A 19,202-nucleotide genomic window follows, 5' to 3' on the forward strand; every position below is an offset into this window, starting at 1 on the left:
TGGGATATAGTACCATATCTGAAGTACTTACTTGATTATTGTTTGCATGAAAGAGCTATACCAAAAGCATGGAGAGTTGATAGACATGATAGACATAAAGCTGAAAGTTACAGGTCAGTCAGTTTGATATGCAAAAAATCAAAAAGCAAAATCACTTTATTTGCAAATGAGGTGTCTACCTCGGTGGCAAATGGTACACTAAAATACATTATTATGAAGTACTAAATTTTAAATTAACAAGAGAAGAAGACTTTTTCCTACAATACAGTATTATACAATTTACACTTACATTTCTTTCTATTAAACACACAGCTCATCCTTAATAAATTTATATTGTTTACAAAATTCTACTTATAATATCTCCTGTGCTTACAAACATAGTCAACTCATATACAGTATGTGGAATTACTTTAAATAATACTATACAACTGCTATAAAATTAAAATTTACATTGCATTTATTAATTTTTTTACTCATTTTGGAACCTAAGTAGCATAACGACCTGCTGCATCTTAACAAGAGCCCCTTTTGCCACCGCTTTTCAGAGTTCCTGAAGGACCTTCACAGCTACTGTAGCGGTCCCAGGGCCCTCGAAATCCCTGCGGTACTTCACCCTGACAGGCACTCCCCCATTTCGGCTCTCCAATCTCCATAGACCAGGGGATGGAATTAATTTATTCACAAAAAAATGTATTTACAATAACCTGCACTGGTCGAATGCGCTCTAATATTTCATTTATTTTCTCTGTTGCTGTTTATTCTTTTCTTGAAAATCTGTACAGATTTTGGAAAACACTACCCTGATGAGCTTTTCCACTCCTTCACGCCCTTCCCAATGAATGAAAATTTACCCCAATCGCTTCTGCTAAAATCCCTTCTAATTTTATACTTGTGGTCAGCCCTGCATGTAAACTTCAGAAAAGCATTCTTTCTGATTATATTAGACATGTTTGCAAAATTAATAACTGGTTCGATAGAAGGCATTTCGGGTTTAGGAAAGGTCATTCCACTGAAGCTCAACTTGTAGGATTCCAGCAAGGTATAGCAGACATCCTGGATTCAGGAGGTCAAATGGACTGTATCACGATTGACTTATCCAAGGCATTTGATAGGGTAGATCATAGGAATCAACATCTTTATCATAAGTGGTATGTTCCGAGTTGTCAGTGGAGAGATGGTGTGGAATGACATCAGTAGACGAATAAATTTGATTGGTGTCTTTAAAAGTAGGAAAGATCACAATATGATGATAAAGCTGGAATTCAAGAGGACAAATTGGGGCAAATATTTGTTTATAGGAAGATAGAGTTACGGATTGGAATAACTTATCAAGAAAGATGTTCAATAGATTTCCAATTTCTTTGCAATCATTTAAGAGAAGTCTAGGAAAACAACATATAGGGAATCTGCCACCTGGGCGACTGCCGTAAATGCAGATCAGTAGCGATAGATTTTGATTTTTAATTTTGATTGATAAAATTTGAACACCACAATGTTGTGATGTAACCTAAAATTAAATTTTTCTCTGTTGGTAAGAGGGATGTATCCAAGGGATAGATTTTGCCACAGTATTTGAGTTATCTTGAGTGACTGCTACGCTAGGTGGGTATAGAAATTAGGAAAGGGTGTCCCGTCCAGTTATGGAGGTTGTCATCCTACAGTAGGGGCAGGAGTGAGTGTGGGGGGGGAGGAGGATAGTAAAGGGGACCGGGCACTAAACCAATGTCTCGAGTGGGGTGAATATGAAGTGTGTGTTCAGACGTGAGTGGGAGGTTTGGTAATGCAAGTTTAAGGTTTGATTGGCAGCTGCTTGGAGTTGTTTTGAGGACGAAGGAATATTGAAACGGGTGGGTATTGAGTAGGAGGGATATGGTAATGAAGCGGATTAGGTGCTCTAAGGTAGGTGGTTGAAAGAGAGAGCGGTTGGAAACAGTGAGGGAATCAGTTGTACAGATGGAGGCTACGAGATCCGGTCTGTTGGTGGGAGGAAATGGGCGGGCCTTACATTTGTGAGAACATGTGGGAGTGAGTGTCCCCGCAGGTATGACATTTGGGGGAAGTTGAAGATGAGAGCATTTGGAGATGTGATGAGATAAGCTAATAAGGTATAAAATAGTAAATATACCCCGGCCTGTAGTCGCTCGGGTTGATACCCTCAACCCAGGATTAAAAACAAAGTTGGAATTAAACTACTTTTAAAAAATAAATAAAAAGAAAACATACTTATTCTTCTAAAAGTGCAATTGAGAACAGTGCACACAGGCTGGTTGTTCAGTGGTGCATCGCACCGTGGGGTGCTGATTGTAAGCGAGACTCTTGTCACAACAGTTGGGCTGAGGTGGGGGGGGGAGGGCTTTAGAGGAGTCCACCCTATGATGACGCTACTAAAATATTTTCATTCCTCCCCTGAAGGGGGAGGCGGACCTCTTAGATGGTGACGCCGTCTCTCAGGCTGGGAGATTTGTTACGGTGAAGGAGATGCTCGGAGAAGGTGAGGGGGTTGGCAGCCTTGGCCTATACTAGAAACTGTCCCAGCATTCACCATAGTGCAGGAGAATGGAAAACCACGGAAAACCATTCTCAGGACAGCCGACGGTTGGACCAGCTGTGAGGTCTAGCCCTGTCCCGTCTCTTGAATGCAGAGGCGTAGAGAAATGGTAGAGTCGTGGCCACCCCTCCTCTCCTCTGCTCGGTTGGCCGGCCAGAGTGTATAGCTATTGGACCACGGACCAGCCATAGCCACTTACGGGTTGAGACCCACTTTGCATCTACCAACCCCGTGGAGGCCACTGCATAGGCTACTTGGAGCCACCAGCAGTGCCAGTACACTATAAGAGACTGTCTCATTTTCAAAAATTAATGCCTGCCTGGCCATCAGATGATACAGATGTTGATTCCCATAGGGAACCTGAAATATTTGTCCTGAATGAGTAAATTTATAAAACTAGTATAGTTGGTCCATTAATAGACATTAAAAAATTTCCAGCGAACTCATTCTTCGTTGCCAGCATTTCGGCCCAGTGTGCTAAGCAGCTAGTCCAACAAGTGCATTTTTCCAATGTTTTTCTTTATTCATTATTATTTCTGGCAGCAAATTCACGGACTGTGTATGGACAAGTTTCTCTTTAGTGCAGTTGTGTTTTATACAGTATGTATTAGCGTTTAGACTTAGTTTACGTATCTGTTTTATTTGAAAAGTGTCATCAATTCTGGCACGGACTTATTTAATTTTCGTCTTTCAATGTAAATAGTTTTTGTGTAGCCCATGGACCAATGATTATTGCCGTAAACTGGGGTGAATAGGGACAAAAACTGGGAAAATTAAATTGAATTAAGCAGCTCACTTGCATTTGGTCTATGGTGATGGTACCAGTACACTTAAGATGGATAATCTGTTGTTTACAATATGTTTTGGTACCAAACTTGTAATATTTCATTTCTTGTGTCAGCAGACCTGATAATGGGATGTTAATTTCCTTAGAATTTCCATACTGTGTAAAATGTTGTCTGATATCAGCTTGTGGCTAGACTGATGTGTTACTGCAATACTATTCTCATTTGGGTGTGCTTTTGTGAGTATTTTCACATAATAGATGTTAATGTACTGTTATTTTGAAGTCAGCTGTTTACTTTTTTTTTGAAAGCATATTTTTTCCATTAAATTGGGGTGAATAGGGACAAGATAAAAAATGCACCAAATAAATATGTTTATCTGAAAATTTGAGTGTGACTAGGTGATTTTGAGGAAGCTAATGAAGATGATAAAAAAAAAAAAACAAGAATCTGTTCAAAATGTAGACTCAAGTGATGAAGAAGGACAAGATTGTGAAGTGGAGAGAGCAAGTGAAGGAATAAACGATTTGAAGGAAGGAGACTGGGTCAAGGTCCAAGGGTGTGAAGATATTCATTGGAATGCTTCTACAAGAACTTGAAAAGGAAAAGGACAAATGCATTGCAACTTTTCTTTGCCACTCAACCAAATGTCCAGATGTCTTCATGTTCCCTGATGTGCGTGATGAATACGAATTCTCAAAAGCTGATGAACTTGCCTTTTTAAAGCCACCAACTGTGCAAAGAGAACATTACACTTCAAGCCAAACCTACTTTCAAAGTGACTGCTTTACTAGGAAAATCATTTTTTTTTAATTTTAGGTCAGCCGTCCTTTTAGAATTTATAATTTGTCTTTGTGCCATTAAAATGATAGCAAAAGGTTTAAAATTAATATTTGTGTTTTTAATTTTATAATAAATGTTAACAATTTATTTTTAAGGAGGTAAATGATGTCCCTATTCACCCCTCTGTGTGGCTGAATAGGGATTACAATAAAATAAAATAAAAATATATAAATATATGTAAATATATATGTTCAGGGGATGGGAGAAGCAGATTTATGTTATATGTTATGAAAAATCTACGGCACATTACAAAATATAAAAATATAACTTTCAATACTGAGTTATTTATTGCTAAGATGTATAGGAAAAACTGAAAAAGTTGTCCCTATTCACCCCAGTTTATGGTGCTTTATTCTCTCATTTATCATCTAACATTTTTTGTACTCTGATACTATTCTCTAATGTAAACATGTCTCTAACCTGTTTCTTGATCAATAAACGGTGGACTAGTAGGGGTTCACTATGGCGGGTGCTGTGCGGGCTTGCTCTGTGGTTCTCCTTGTTGGGTCGCGGTTCCCCTCATACACATACTCTCGTCATTTTACTCTCTGCTATTACAAATCCAGTTTCACTGGTCAAAGAGCTGCTGTGTTCAGCCGGTGGCCCACCTATTTACCAATTGACAAGCACAATTTAGCACACGGGGGCAAAACCAGGAATGAGTTAGCTGAAAAATTGATAATGTCCAATAACGGACCAACTATAATGGTATTATAAATTTACTCATATGGGACAAATATTTCAGGTTCCCTATGGGAATCAACATGTGTATTATTAAATGTAGCAAAGGAAAAATTTCTAAAAAGCCCCTGACTGCACTGATCTGTTCAAATATAGCAACCTCTTGTTCTTGCAAAGGCATCAGACTCTACATAGCAACCTCTTGTTGCAAAGGCATCAGACCCTACATAGCAACCCCTTGTTGCAAAGGTATCAGACTCTACATAGCAACCTCTTGTTGCAAAGGCATCAGACCCTACGTAGCAACCTCTTGTTGCAAAGGCATCAGACTCTACATAGCAACCTCTTGTTGCAAAGGCATCAGACCCTACATAGCAACCTCTTGTTGCAAAGGCATCAGACTCTACATAGCAACCTCTTGTTGCAAAGGCATCAGACCCTTGCTGTTTTAAAGGACTGGATATAAGAAAGTTACCAGTGGAATGGAGAGCTAATAGAAAAGCTTATCGTTGCCATAAGACCTATCTGTGTCAGTGCAATGTAAAGCAAATTGTAAAAAAAGAAAAAGCTTGGATGATGCTAGAAGTTTTGACTGACATGCTTGTTTCTTTCGATAAGAAAATTAAGAACCAAAAGAGAAAATTTTTACTTTTCTTAGAAAATGTGACCTCCCATCCTAAATAAAACTGAAAAATATCCAATTAGTGTTTTCCCCTGGACACTACTTCTGTTTGTCACCCCTTGATTAAGGCATCATTCACGTTTTCAAAGACCAGTACAATTCTGCCTCTGATCTCAGCAATTCTGTCACTGTACTGGGTGCAGTGGGATGGAGGCTTGGAAAGCTGTAACAAATGACATGATTCAGAACTGTTTCTTCACGACAGGATTTTGTGTGAATGAGACTGACGGGAACTTGGAAAATCGAGAGAAAAAAGAACTACTATGAGATTCAGTCCAGCTTCTATTGAAACAAGTAGGGTACACAAATAGTGAATAAACCTAGATTGATTGATTGATACAAGTGTACAGCATTGAGGAATATTAATTGCGTTTTCATGAAATGGTGAAGGATGAGATTAGCAACAGAACAGAAAGCTGGTGAGTATAGTGACAGTGAGGAAGATGGTAAAAATAAAAACTCCAGTTTAGCAAGCTAGTTGGCCGTGCAGTTAGGGTTGCGTAGCTTTGAGCTTGCATTCTGGAGATGGTGTATTAAAAATCCTACCCTTTTCCCATCCTTGTGTCGCTGAAAATCTTTGATGTGTTAGTGAGACGTTAAACTAAGGAAAAGACCTCTCGTTTACATACTTCGATAACGAAGTATGCTTTGGCTTATCAAATGGTAGAATAATTGAAGGCATTCATTCTTCATCGCAGAGGTGTCAAAAGCCTTAAATCGCTACAACTGTAGGTCATTCTGGAGAAGATTGTCAACGTATATTCTTGACAAACCAGCCTAGACAAAATTTTTAAGGGAAATGTCTTGTAGAACAGTGAGAGCTGGTATCACACCCTCGCACTATATGTAGAAGTGAGAGATATCATTGTCAGTATTTGATTATTATTATTATTATTATTATTATTATTATTATTATTATTATTATTATTATTATTATTATTATTATTATTATTATTATTATTATTATTATTATTATTATCAGTATTTCAGTTGTATATTCTGTCATTAATAGTTGTAAGCTGGAAGGTATCCATATGTAGTATGAGTAATTTGTTTCATACAGCTGGGAAAACATTGCTATATTGGACTCTGGTAATTTGTATGACTCATGCGGGCATCCCAGTGTCTTATGAGATGTACTTGTTGTTGTCGGTAAGTTCGATGAATCATGTGAATAGCCCAGAATCACATGAGCTTGTTGATGTTGTACTAGGAAAGTTCTATGACTCATGTGAAACACCCCAGAGAGTTTGTTTATGTCTTGGGACCAAGAAGTAGTTCAGGGCATGGTCTTGACAAGAGGATCTATCACGATTGGCTGGCAAGGACCAATCCAGAAGTATCATGTGAGAGGAAGGGGAATGCCGAAGTCTTTATATACTTCGACATCACAGTGAAAGGGACAACTACAACGACAACCACAACTGACACACTGTACGAGAAGGAAGTAGTGCTGGATATACGGTATTCGAGTGACACGGCTACAATGGACTGGACTTCAAACGTTCGTGGAACGTAGTCTTGTTATGTTCGTGGAAAGTGGCTGATTGACAAATTGTGGAGTGCTTACGCATTAGGTATTGTAGCACTTGTGGCAGCCTGGCATTATATGTTGGTGAAAGCTATCTCAGACTTTCTATAATTTATGTTCAGGATCGACAAGCGGGTATTGCTCAAATGTATATATCTTTACAACAAGTGTTAAAGTCTGTGAACACAGTATTACGAGGTACAGTATCTGTGTGATGTTATAAGTGCTGATTATGAGAATCGGCAAATCGTGTTGATACTGAGACAGTGATGGGTTCTTATCTAGATATATGTACATTGTTCAACGGACTAGCTACAAATGGTGGCTTAGTTCTCGCTTTCGTTTTCCCACTGTTTTCATTGTTGTTGTAAATATGGAGTCTTCCAGCAATATTTTGTTTATGTATTGTAAGTGTATTTTGGTGTGTTGATGAGGTGCTCGTGTACGGATTTTATTGAGAATATAGTTAGATATTTTATAATCAGTGGAGTTATTGATGAACCTAGGTGCAGTTCCTACCTATTTAGTCGTTTTCAGAAGGTTAGGTAAGGCCTGTAGCAGATGTACCAGTACGCAGCATTATGTACACGCCCTGGGATATAAAGAATTATCATGCTCTATCTAAATTCGAGGGATCCATTCTGGTGAACTCTGGCGCCCATACTACGGACATTTCGATTAAATATTTTTACTAATTTAATTCATTTCAAGTATTTTATGAAGTTTTATTTTATTGTTATTTATATATTTTTATTCATGATTATATTTATTGGTAGTCATCAAATTGTTATACTGGTGAGTTGAAGTACAATATAGAGAGGTAATTTGAGTTGACTCCAATGAAGGTTTTGCAACTGTTTACATACAGCACAATAAAATTACATACCAAGTTATCTCTTTAAATATATGATAGAAAGAAGGGTCTACTGTATATGCATTGCGAGGGATAAATATTGCTTAAATAAGCATCCCTTCCCGTTAACAGACACTTCCCAGATACGGACCACTTTTTATATCCAATCAGTGTCTATAAGGATTGTAAACGACTGAAAAAGGACCTTAACAATGTTGTGAGATGGATAGCAGACAATGGTATGTTGGTAAACAGGATGAAACGTAAGATTGTAAGTTTCACCAAGAGGAAAAGTCCTCTCAGTTTTAATTACTGTGTTGATGGAATGAAAGTAGATCATTGGGATCACTGTAAGTTTGTAGTTGTTAATATAAGGAAAGATCTTCACTGGGGTAATCATATTAACAAGGTTATAAATAAGGGTTACAGATCTCTTCATATCATGATGAGGGTATTTAGAGGTTATAGTAAAGGTGTAAAAGAGAGGGTGTATAAGTCACTGTTAAGACCCCAATTAGAGTTACCCTCTCTAGGATTACTTGATTTGAGAACTTAAGAAGATCCAAAGGAAAGCAGCACGATTTGTTCTGGATGATTTCTGAATAAAGAGTAGTATTATGAAAATCATAGTATGAAGATAAGGTTGGAATTCAATACAATAGGGCAAATTGGGTCAAACATTTATTTATAAGAAAATATAAGGGTTGGAATAATTTACCAAGGGAGACCTTTGATAGATTTCCAAATTCTTAGAAATAATTTAAGAAATGACTAGGTAAACAACTGATTGAGAATCTGCCACGTGGTCGACAGTCCATAATGTAGATCAGAGATGACTGAAGATTGGATAACCGCTAATTGGAAAGATGAGCATTTTGATAATTTGTTCGTACGATATTTATCACTAAAAGAAAAGTATTTTACATCGTTCCATCTTTTATCTACAATCATGGGAAAAATTATACGTACACCTTAAACGTTAAGCAATGTTGTCGGTTGTAGTTGATGCATTGTCCATAGGCTGCTAGAAATTTAATTACTCTTCTATATTTGGGTATTTTGCGAAACATGAATATGAATATGTACCAGAAATAAAAATAGTACTTTAGAAATGTTTGTTTTAACAAACGTATCATCCAATAAGTACAAAATATAGATGCATAAAAAGTATTCGTACAGATGGTTTATCTTCACATTAATGTCCTTAATGACATCCCATTCAACACAGGTAAGCAGTAAAGGTCACGTCTTGTACCAAGTCAGTTGTGCTTCAGTTGTTCTGAACAAGTGATACAGGGCCACAAAATGAAAGAAACAACAGAAGAAGAGAGAAGAATTATAATCCGGGCTCATAATCCTTGTAAATAACCTTCGGAAATATCGAAACTTGTGAAGAGACTAAGATCTGCAATTCAGTGAATTATTGACAGGTGTGGTGAGAGAAAATCTTCCAAAAATGCACATAGAGTTGACGTCCATGCAAACTAGACGATCAACCTGAAAGACTAATCCTCAGGAAAGTTAAGAAAAATCCTAGAATCAGTGCTGCAAAACTGAGGTCTGAACTAGAAAATTATTTAAAACTTAATATCTGTGCCTGCACAATACAAAGATTTTTATATGTGAATGGGTATCATTGTAGAAATGCCAGGCGAAAACTTTTAATTACCGGTATCCCATGAAATAGGAGGGAAAAACTACAATATGCTACAGACTATAAACATGTTTCTCCAGAATTCTGGGATGAACTTATATTTAGGGACGAAAGTAATTTCACTATTTTTCAAGAATATGGAAAAAAGGTGTGGAGGAAAAAGAACACAGAACTGGGGGAAAAAACGTGATGCATGGTGGAGCTTGTTTAATGGTTCGGGGGTGCATGAGCTCAGCTGGAGTAAGTTCCTTAGAACTCATAGATGGAAAGATGGACCGTAAATATTATAATATTGAAATTTTGAAAAATCATCTAGCATCTAGTGCCGAAAAAATAGGACTTCTGCGTAATTATGTATTCTTGCAGGATAATGATCCAAAGCATACGGCCCTTGATACACAATTGTGGATTTTATACAACACATCTAAATGAAATGAAATGGTGTATGGCTTTTAGTGTCGGGAGAGTCTGAAGACATGTTCGGCTCGCCAGGTGCAGGTCTTTCAATCTGACTCCCGTAGGTGACCTGCGCGTTGTGATGAGGATGAAATGATGATGAAGACGACACATACACCCAGCCCCCGTGCCAGAGAAATTAACCAATTCTTCTTTCTTTCTTAATCTGTTTATCCTCCAGGGTTGGTTTTTCCCTCGGACTCAGCGAGGGATCCCACCTCTACTGCCTCAAGGGCAGTGTCCTGGAGCTTCAGACTCTGGGTCGGGGATACAACTGGGGAGAATGACCAGTACCTCGCCCAGGCGGCCTCACCTGCTATGCTGAACAGGGGCCTTGTAGGGTATGGGAAGATTGAAAGGTATAGGCAAGGAAGAGGGAAGGAAGTGGACGTGGCCTTAAGTTAGGTACCATCGCGGCATTTGCCTGGAGGGGAAGTGGGAAACCAAGGAAAACCACTTCGAGGATGGCTGTGGTGGGTTTCAAACCCACCTCTACTCAGTTGACCTCCCGAGGCTGAGTGGACCCTGCTCCAGCCCTCGTACCACTTTTCAAATTTCGTGGCAGAACCGGGAATCAAACCCGGGCCTCTGGGGGTGGCAGGATGTCGAGGACTCTGAGTGAGAGGAGAGTGGCATGATGGGAGGAAGTGTGTGAATGGAGGAGCTCGACTAGGCATGTGTGTTGGCTTGATGTATTTGTTAGTTTTAAGTGATCTATAGTGTCAAATAAACATGTGTCTTCATTCGGTGCAATTTAAACTATTTAATGAGCTACCAGAGAGGTATTGTTTGGATCAAATGCAACATTTTTTGGTCCTCCGGGCCAGATGATGGTTAAAATTCCCGACCCTGCCAGGAATTGAACCTGGGACCCCTGTTATCAAAGGTCAGCACGCTAACCTTTTAGCTATGGAGCCGGACCCAATACACGTAAATATATGTTAACAACCCCCCCCCAATCCCCGGATCTGAATCCGATTGAACATGTGTGGGCTTATCGTAAAGAGAGACTGAGCACAAGAAATATTTCATCAAAACCAGCTTTGAAAATGGCTCTTTTGAGGAATGTGGTAAGATTGAGCCCACCTTCACCACCAAGATAGCTTATCCAATGCCTAGGCGGCTTGAGACCATTGTAAAATCAAAGGAATTGCTAATAAAATACTAAATGTGCACAAAAATCAGTGGGGAATGAAAATAAAACCGGACTGTACAAATACTTTTTATGAGTATAAAATCATGGTACTTTCATTTATTTATGTATTAATGACAGAGACGTATATGAATTTTATGTTTTATTATGCATATACCTTTACAAAGTATACAAAAAGCTAGCCTATTTATGTTGTACAACGTACATGACAATAAGTGTACTAAATAAGCTATTTTTGTTTCAGTATTAAGTGTACGAATACTTTTACTATGACTGTACGTATATTCTGTACGTAATTATCCTAAAATGTATGTACAGGTAACACTTCAGTGAATGTTAGGTAAGAAATACGGTTTACGGTGCAACGTTGCGAATCACACTTGCCGCCGTTATCGAACTCTACATTTGGCTACTAGATGTCAGGCATGACGTTATGCTGTAAGCGACATCTGTGCATGTATTTTAAAATTGGCTTGGCAAAGAATGTTACATGTAACCCATACTATTTTATAACTTGATGCTACAATTTAATTCTCTGCTATTTCTTGAGATAATTAGTTCTAAAATTTACATCTCTCATTAAAAAAATGTTCCATGCTAACCTGAAAGCAATTTAACTGGTGTTATTGTACATTTTCAAGATAGATTTCTCGTCTAATTGACGGGTACAACACATTTCTACGAATCATGGGGCGTGTAACATTACAGACTGGGTTGACTAGTGCAGTCTGATTGAGGTGCGTACATCTGTTTATCGCAAAAGTGACGTCACTGTGCCGTAAATGGAAACTGGGTGAAGCTTTCATATTCATAGCAACACAGACCTACACAACTGTGATCGTGAATCAAGAGAAGAGTGGTTTTTGGAATGGTAGTGTATTTTTTTCTATATGATGTGAGTTTTTTTTTACTGAAGCAAGGTGTAATATCGAAGTGCTTTATGTTACGTGAGAACATTTATTGTGCCAATTCACAAAACTATATGTGCCCTGGATTATGCATAGCTTTTGAATGCTAGAACTCCAGGTATGTTGATTCGTAATTTAAGCTGTAAGTTAATTCTACTCAAGGTCGTTTGCAGCCTGTTAAGCATTATGCAATGTATTCGTGAAACGGAGCGATCATAGGCTATTATGGTTATAGTTGAGTCTACTTACAAATAATTTAACATTGGGTTTCTTAGGATATCATTAAACTTATTGTGCCTCACCGTTAGGAATTCGTTATTGAATATGGTAAATGATTTCAACTTCAATGTTTTGGCATATTAAGAAAGTAAGATCGTGTTTTATACACACGGATACTCTCGTATCGTGTTAAGTTACTGTTGTTTTTAAAGGGATGGCGATCAGTTTTCTAACTTCAGCATTAATATATGTTGGTCTAATCCATTCATTTGACGTCGAATAACTTAAATTTTCGCACCTCTTATTGAGAATTGTGCACGTCAAGACAGCAACATTTTTCGAGTGTATTTTTGGTAATATCTTGTTCATTTAATTTGTAGGTGGGATACTAGATTTCATGTTCAGAGGTAAATAAGATACAATTAAACAATTAAACTTACACGTACGTTTTAAGAGAATCTATGTTGACAGAACTCCTTTTTATATCACTGATATTAATAAAGGCTAGGATTCTTCAGGAAAGGAAGGAATACCGGCACTGCATTATGCTACCGTACAGGTACTATACTTATAATTCAGCTTAAATTAATGTAGAGGCGTCTGTTGTTCTATATCGGCGTTTGCAGTGAAAGTAACATTAAATGTTGACATTTACTTATTATATCATCATCATCATCATCATCATCTGTTTACCCTCCAGGGTCGGTTTTTTCCTCAAGGGCACTGTCCTGGAGCTTCAGACTCTTGGTCGGGGATACAACTGGGGAGAATGACCAGTACCTCGCCCAGGCGGCCTCACCTGCTATGCTGAACAGGAAGGGATAGGCAAGGAAGAGGGAAGGAAGCGGCCGTGGTCTTATGTTAGGTACCATCCCGGCATTCGCCTGGAGGAGAAGTGGGAAAACCACTTCCAGGATGGCTAAGGTGGGAATCGAACCCACTTCTACTCAGTTGACCTCCCGAGGCTGAGTGGACCCCGTTCCAGCCCTCATACCACTTTTCAAATTTCGTGGCAGAGCCGGGAATCGAACCCGGACCTCCGGGGGGTGGCAGCTAATCACGCTAACCACTACACCACAGAGGCGGACTACTTATTATATCACAGGCTTTTTTTTGTCATTACTAGTGTTCACTGATATTTGAAGGGTGTGTTCTCCCGACACCACAGCCGGTGACATGGGAAGATACACCTCGTGGGCACTTGAAGTAAATTTCGTCTATATAGGCTATATAACTTTTTTTTTGCTAGTGGTTTAACGTCGCACTAACTCGTCGAAAGTTTTCGTCGACGCAAGGAAGGGAAAATAGAGGATGTTTGCCCAGTTGTAAGTCCTCTTAAAACAATCACCACCACCACCACCACCACTACCACCGCAAGGAAGAGAAAGGGCTAGTATTGGGAAGGTGACGGCGTGGCCTTACAGCCCCAGCATTTGCCTTGTGTGAAAATGGGAAACCACGGAAAACCATCATCAGGGTTTCCGATGGTTGGTTTCGAAACCACCATCTCCCGAATGCAAGCTCACAGTTGCACGACCCTAACCGCACGGTCAGCTCGCTCGGTTCGTCGAATTTGTATATCCACCCTAAATATAGAGTACTATATTGGAATTCTTTTGCAGAAATTAAATTATTAAGCAGCATTCGTAATAGGCTACTGTATGTTTTGTTGTTCTTTCATACATTCGTTTTCTCCTGTGATCTATGCGGTATGTGTCTGTGATAGAAACGCAGGGTCATTTGGGAGTATAACGAATTTGCCGATGACCTCGTTGGATTTATGATCCAAATAACGCTTGCAAATGGTCCTTGGTGGTAGAAGTTTTAAGGGGTAAAAGAATGATTCCGCATATTTTCTTCGAAACAACTTAGGTATTGAATGTCTAGGAGTAAGCTCATATGTGCATATTTGGAACCTTTTCCTCTGGGAAAACCTCTAATACGATAGCGTTTGGTAGCAGAACTTCATTAAAGTGTACGTACCTCCAATTAAAGCTTTCTCATGACACTCTTAAAGTACTCGCTGGAAAACTGTTTCCACGTGGGTGAAGTTACAGCAAAATAAATTCTCCGTACAAAATTACTTCCGAGCAATTGGGGCTCTGTTTAGGTGTTCCATAGAAGAGGAGCCGTGGTCTGTGATGTATGGACAGACTATTTTGCTGCAAGGCCGATTCATTCTGCTAGAGGTTGCCTCGTGGTATTGCCGGCCCTTTAAAGCATTACGTCACTGTAGTAGTATGTGGGTAGCACCGTGCAGTGTTGCCATATGGGGTCTATGGTAAAATGTTGCTGTTCCTTCTGTTACACCGAGACAAACGAACGCTTCTCGGCCAGTGCAACCACGGTATAACCGCGGCTCCCAAGACGACACCACGCCGGATCTCCTTATGGATTTTATCCATATTAAAAATACCTACAAGGAAAAGATGGCAAAAATACCGTGATCCAGCCGATCGGGCGGAATACAAGGAACTAGCCCGAGAAGTCCGCAATTGTTTGCCGGTACGTAAAATCGAAAGATGGGAGGAATCTCCGAACACTAGTCAGACCGCGAATTCTGAAGGGTTACTTGTAGTCTGACTCGAACTAAAGATTCCCGGCGTGCAGTTCACGGCCGTAATGGACTAGTAGGCCTATTCTCCCCTTGTGATAAAGCTGACGCTTTTGCAGACTCAATTGAAAGTCAATGTTTCACTCACGATTATTCTGACGTTGACAAACACGAATGACAGACCCGGAGATACACAGACACAGAACTTTCAGAAGATAATGGACCCCTGACAATGACATTCCAGACATCATGCCTGCAGAGGTTCGTAAGAACATAAATGAGAATAAATCTCATGGTGATGATAGGGTATCGAACAAGGAAAGTAAATCGCTGCCATATGGGGCATTAATATTTTTGGCGAAATATTTTCGGCTTGTTTAAAATTGGGATACTTCTCTGATGTTTGGAAGACTGGAAAAATGACAGTCATTCCAAAACCAGAGGACAGATTATTCCCACAAAATTACAGACCGAGAACCCTGTTATCACACACATCCAAACTATTGAGAGACTATAGAAACTATTGAGAGAGAACATACAGAGCTCGGAGCAATTTTACAAAGTGAAAATAAATCCTACAAAAACACAGGCTATTATTTTCACCATGCGTCGGCCTACATTTAGTCACCTTGTTATCAGTAGTGTCCCATTGTCTTGGACACACACAATTAAATATCTCTGCTTAATAATGGACCGTTGTTTGTCCTGGAGACATAATATAGTACAGGCCATACAACTAGCTACCCGGTACGGCATGAGTGGTTGCTCTGAGACCTCTGCTTTGGAATAAATAATATGAAAAAATCTACAACCTGTTTCAAGTCAGTGACCAGGTCAGGGATGGAATGAATAAAGCCTCATCTTGCGGCGAGGATAGGAATTGTGCCGGGCTGCCGAGGCCTGTCGCACTCCTCTGGGGCAATGGTTATGTGACTGACAGATGAAATGTAATGATAGTGGAAAGTGTTGCTGGAATGAGAGATGACAAGGAAAACCGGAGTACCTGGAGAAAAACCTGTCCGGCCTCCGCTTTGTCCAGCACAAATCTCACATGGAATGACCGGGATTTGAACCACGGAACCCAGCGGTGAGAGGCTGCCGCCTGGGCTACGGAGGCTCCCTTTGGAATAAATAATATATCTCTTCTAATATCAAGATAAATATTTACCTATCATGAGTCAGACCCATCTTGCTGTATGGCTGTTAGGCCTGGGGCTAAATCCCTAAAACTCCACTTTCAACATTACAAGTTTTTCAGAACAAGACACCAATAATGATGACTGAAATCTGATAGATATGAAACGAACTTCGCATTCCGACTATTAGATTTCAGATCAGCAAAATAGTATAGATGACCAAATCTAGAATCCTCCTTAGCCACTTAACTGACCCTGGCATCCTACTCTTAAAACGGGTCGTAAGAACCAAGAAGCCGAACACACGTTTCAAACAACGCGGCTATTGGCACACTTACGACTCGTTTTAATAGGAAATCTACAACTTCTTTCGGCCTTTTCCAAATTTAAACCAATCTTTCACTAATGAAACTCAAAATTAAACCCTGAAAGGGGCCGTTTGTTACGAAGGGAGGTCCCCCCTCCATCCCGCACTCTTAAAAAAGTTCTCAGACTAAAAATATTATAACAATGTCTAGCGAAGCGGGGGGGGGGGGCGGGGGTGTCGTCTTTTCTGATAGGAGGCAAATACCGCCTCTCAGATAATTTTCCAACTCATCGGTACTTTCGGAAACAGATTAGTAAAAGGGCTTAATATTTGCCCTGGGACTCTCATTTACTCGCCCTCAACAACAACAAAATGTTACACTGTGGTTAAACCTCACCTTTGGGTTCGTACGTGTAGCCAAGGAAAGCTAGAAATGCTACCCCATAAAAAATAAAAAATAAAAATATCACATATAACATCTGCCTAATGGACTCGTATTGTGCTTTCTTTTTATATGTTGAAAGGAAGTGTTGTATTTAGGCTATAAAGTATCCGCACGTTTTGTTCCAAGAACAGAAAGTAACATGTAGTAGCGGTGTTAATTGTTGTTTTAAAGGGAAGTGCAGCTAGATAACCACGTAAAAGATATGGCCATTTGAGGAATGACTGTATCGGCAAAAGAAAATAATGTCTTTGTGCCCTGTTACAAAATCAAGGGAAAACGGCTAAACAGACTTTCTCGAAACTGTCAGATCAGGGATAGCGGATGTCTGCACTCGGCTATATGTTATTTGATTAGTATACAATGGCGCAACAATATTAAGGGGACCGAAACAGAAAATCAGATAACTCCGTAATATTAAATATAGCATATCGAAAAATTGTAATAAAAGTTTTGTAAAATATAATTTCTACTATTTTATTGTCTGCGCGGTGGCGTGCCAGATTCGACCGTGCCGCATGCGACCCGTGCCACTAGCGACCGCATATTCTGTAACCGTGCCGGATGCGACCGGCGTTGACAAGCAAATTGTCATTTGATAAGTTGTGTCATCACCCAAGATAAGGTAAGCTAAACGGAGTGCAATGCCATTTCAATAAGTCCTATAAACAGCTACTGCCCCTACTTTACATAACACTTCTGGAGGAAACTCGTTTTAAAACACGAAACATGGTGACGCGTTTACATCTTTTCCCACCGGGCGAGTTGGCCATGCGGTTAGATGCGCGCGGCCCTGAGCTTGCATCCGGGAGATAGTGGGTTCGAATCCCACTGTCGGCAGCCCTGAAGATGGTTTTCCATGGTTTCCCCATTTTCACACCAGGCAAATGCTGGGACTGTACTTTAATTAAGACCAAGGCCGTTTCCTTCCCATTCCCATTCCCATTCCCATTCCCATTCCTTGCCTGCTGCAGGTCTTTCTATCTGACTCCCTTGGGCGGCCTGCGGGTCTGGATGTGGGATTATGATAATGAAATAGGGAGAGATGAAACCCGGTTTCGGCACGTAGCCTACTCCTTTCGAATAATACCAAGGGGTCTGCTCAATGCTTTACGTCGCCATCCGACGGCCGAATTACCATCAACAGCATCATATCCCCTTACTCCATTTGAATCCAGGCTTTTGGCATGCAATCTAGTGATTAGAAACTGTCTACCGCCAACTTTCCTACCCTGCCGGCCAACATTCTGATGGTGATTTTTTTTTTCATCCAGGCTAAGTGGCTCAGACGGTTGAGATGCTGGTCTTCCGACTACAACTTGGCAGGTTCGATCCTGGCTCAGTCCGGTGGTATTTAAACGTGCTCATATACGTCAGCTTTGTGTCGGTGGATTCACTGGCACGTAAACTAACTCCTGCGGGGCTAAATTACGGCACCTCGGCGTCTCCTTAAACCATAAAAGTAGTTACTGGGACGTAAAGCCAGCAACATTATTATATTATTCTTTCGACCAACGGCACTCGAACATGCTAACCACGGTGTCAGACCTTTATTTTGGAAAAGACCAAGTTAGCTACTTATAAGCAATCTGCCACTTGGTGATAGCCCTTAATGCAGATCAATTGTAAGTGATTGATGGGTCTCATGCGGCACGATGCTTATCCGCTCGGACGCTATTGGCACGATAATGGCCGGGTCGCATCTGGCACGTAACCGTCTGCGCGTTTGTACTTTACTTGGAATAATCATGGAAATATTCACGATTATTACATTCTTCACAAACTTTCAACTATCCCACATATCTAAAGACTGTAATAGAAACCACAATTTGAGATCGTATATTTCTCGCATACATTTTTACTGTACGATAAAAGAGATAGGCCTACTGTATTGTCGTTTGCGTCGTACTTGAAATTTACCCCGAACATATTGAAGCCTATTTTCTTAAGTCTACTTCTGTTTAGTTGTTGGTTTGCACGACACACATTTAACAAACAACGCGGCTGATGTCTGCCGAAAAGTTCGTGGAAGTGGCGGTGGTGGTGGTGATGGTGGTGATTATTGTTTTAAGAGGAAGTATAACACTAACCAGAGAGAGAGAAAATGGAAATGATCCGACACTTCGAAACATGAAAGCGTCGTCCAAAGAAAGACAAGGGCCGCAAAGGGCGTGAAAATGAAAGATTCCCTAGCCTTCAGAACCTAGGAGCGTCGGGGTGGGAAAAGAACAAGAATTGACCAAGGGAGGTCGCATAGGATAGCCAATGGAAGCTTTGCCAAGACTCAGCTAAAGGGCCCCAAGGTCGCCAACCCATTCTTCCAAGTTAAGAGCCCCTGGAGCTCCTTTTAGTCGCCTCTTACGACAGGCAGAAAGTTCGTGGAAATAGGGCAGGTTCATCCTCGTCAATGTAAGATTATGTCAGATAGTTGGCAAACTTTGTTAGACCGT

At 40.1% G+C, this 19,202-nt stretch overlaps 1 protein-coding gene across 2 annotated transcripts in view; it reads left to right on the forward strand.

The window, feature by feature from the left end:
• The first annotated feature begins 11,763 nt into the window (after nt 1-11,763).
• LOC136856844 (ubiquitin carboxyl-terminal hydrolase 2) overlaps nt 11,764-19,202 on the forward strand; it is a 434,922-nt gene continuing 427,483 nt past the window's right edge. Inside the window, exon 1 of one of the 2 annotated variants that reach the window (XM_067135022.2) lies at nt 11,764-12,057. The gene's annotated coding sequence lies outside the window, so the exon portion shown is untranslated. The other variant, XM_067135020.2, reaches the window with a different exon arrangement.

Source organism: Anabrus simplex, chromosome 1 (genome assembly GCF_040414725.1).
Source record: "Anabrus simplex isolate iqAnaSimp1 chromosome 1, ASM4041472v1, whole genome shotgun sequence".
Lineage (NCBI taxonomy): Eukaryota > Metazoa > Arthropoda > Insecta > Orthoptera > Tettigoniidae > Anabrus > Anabrus simplex.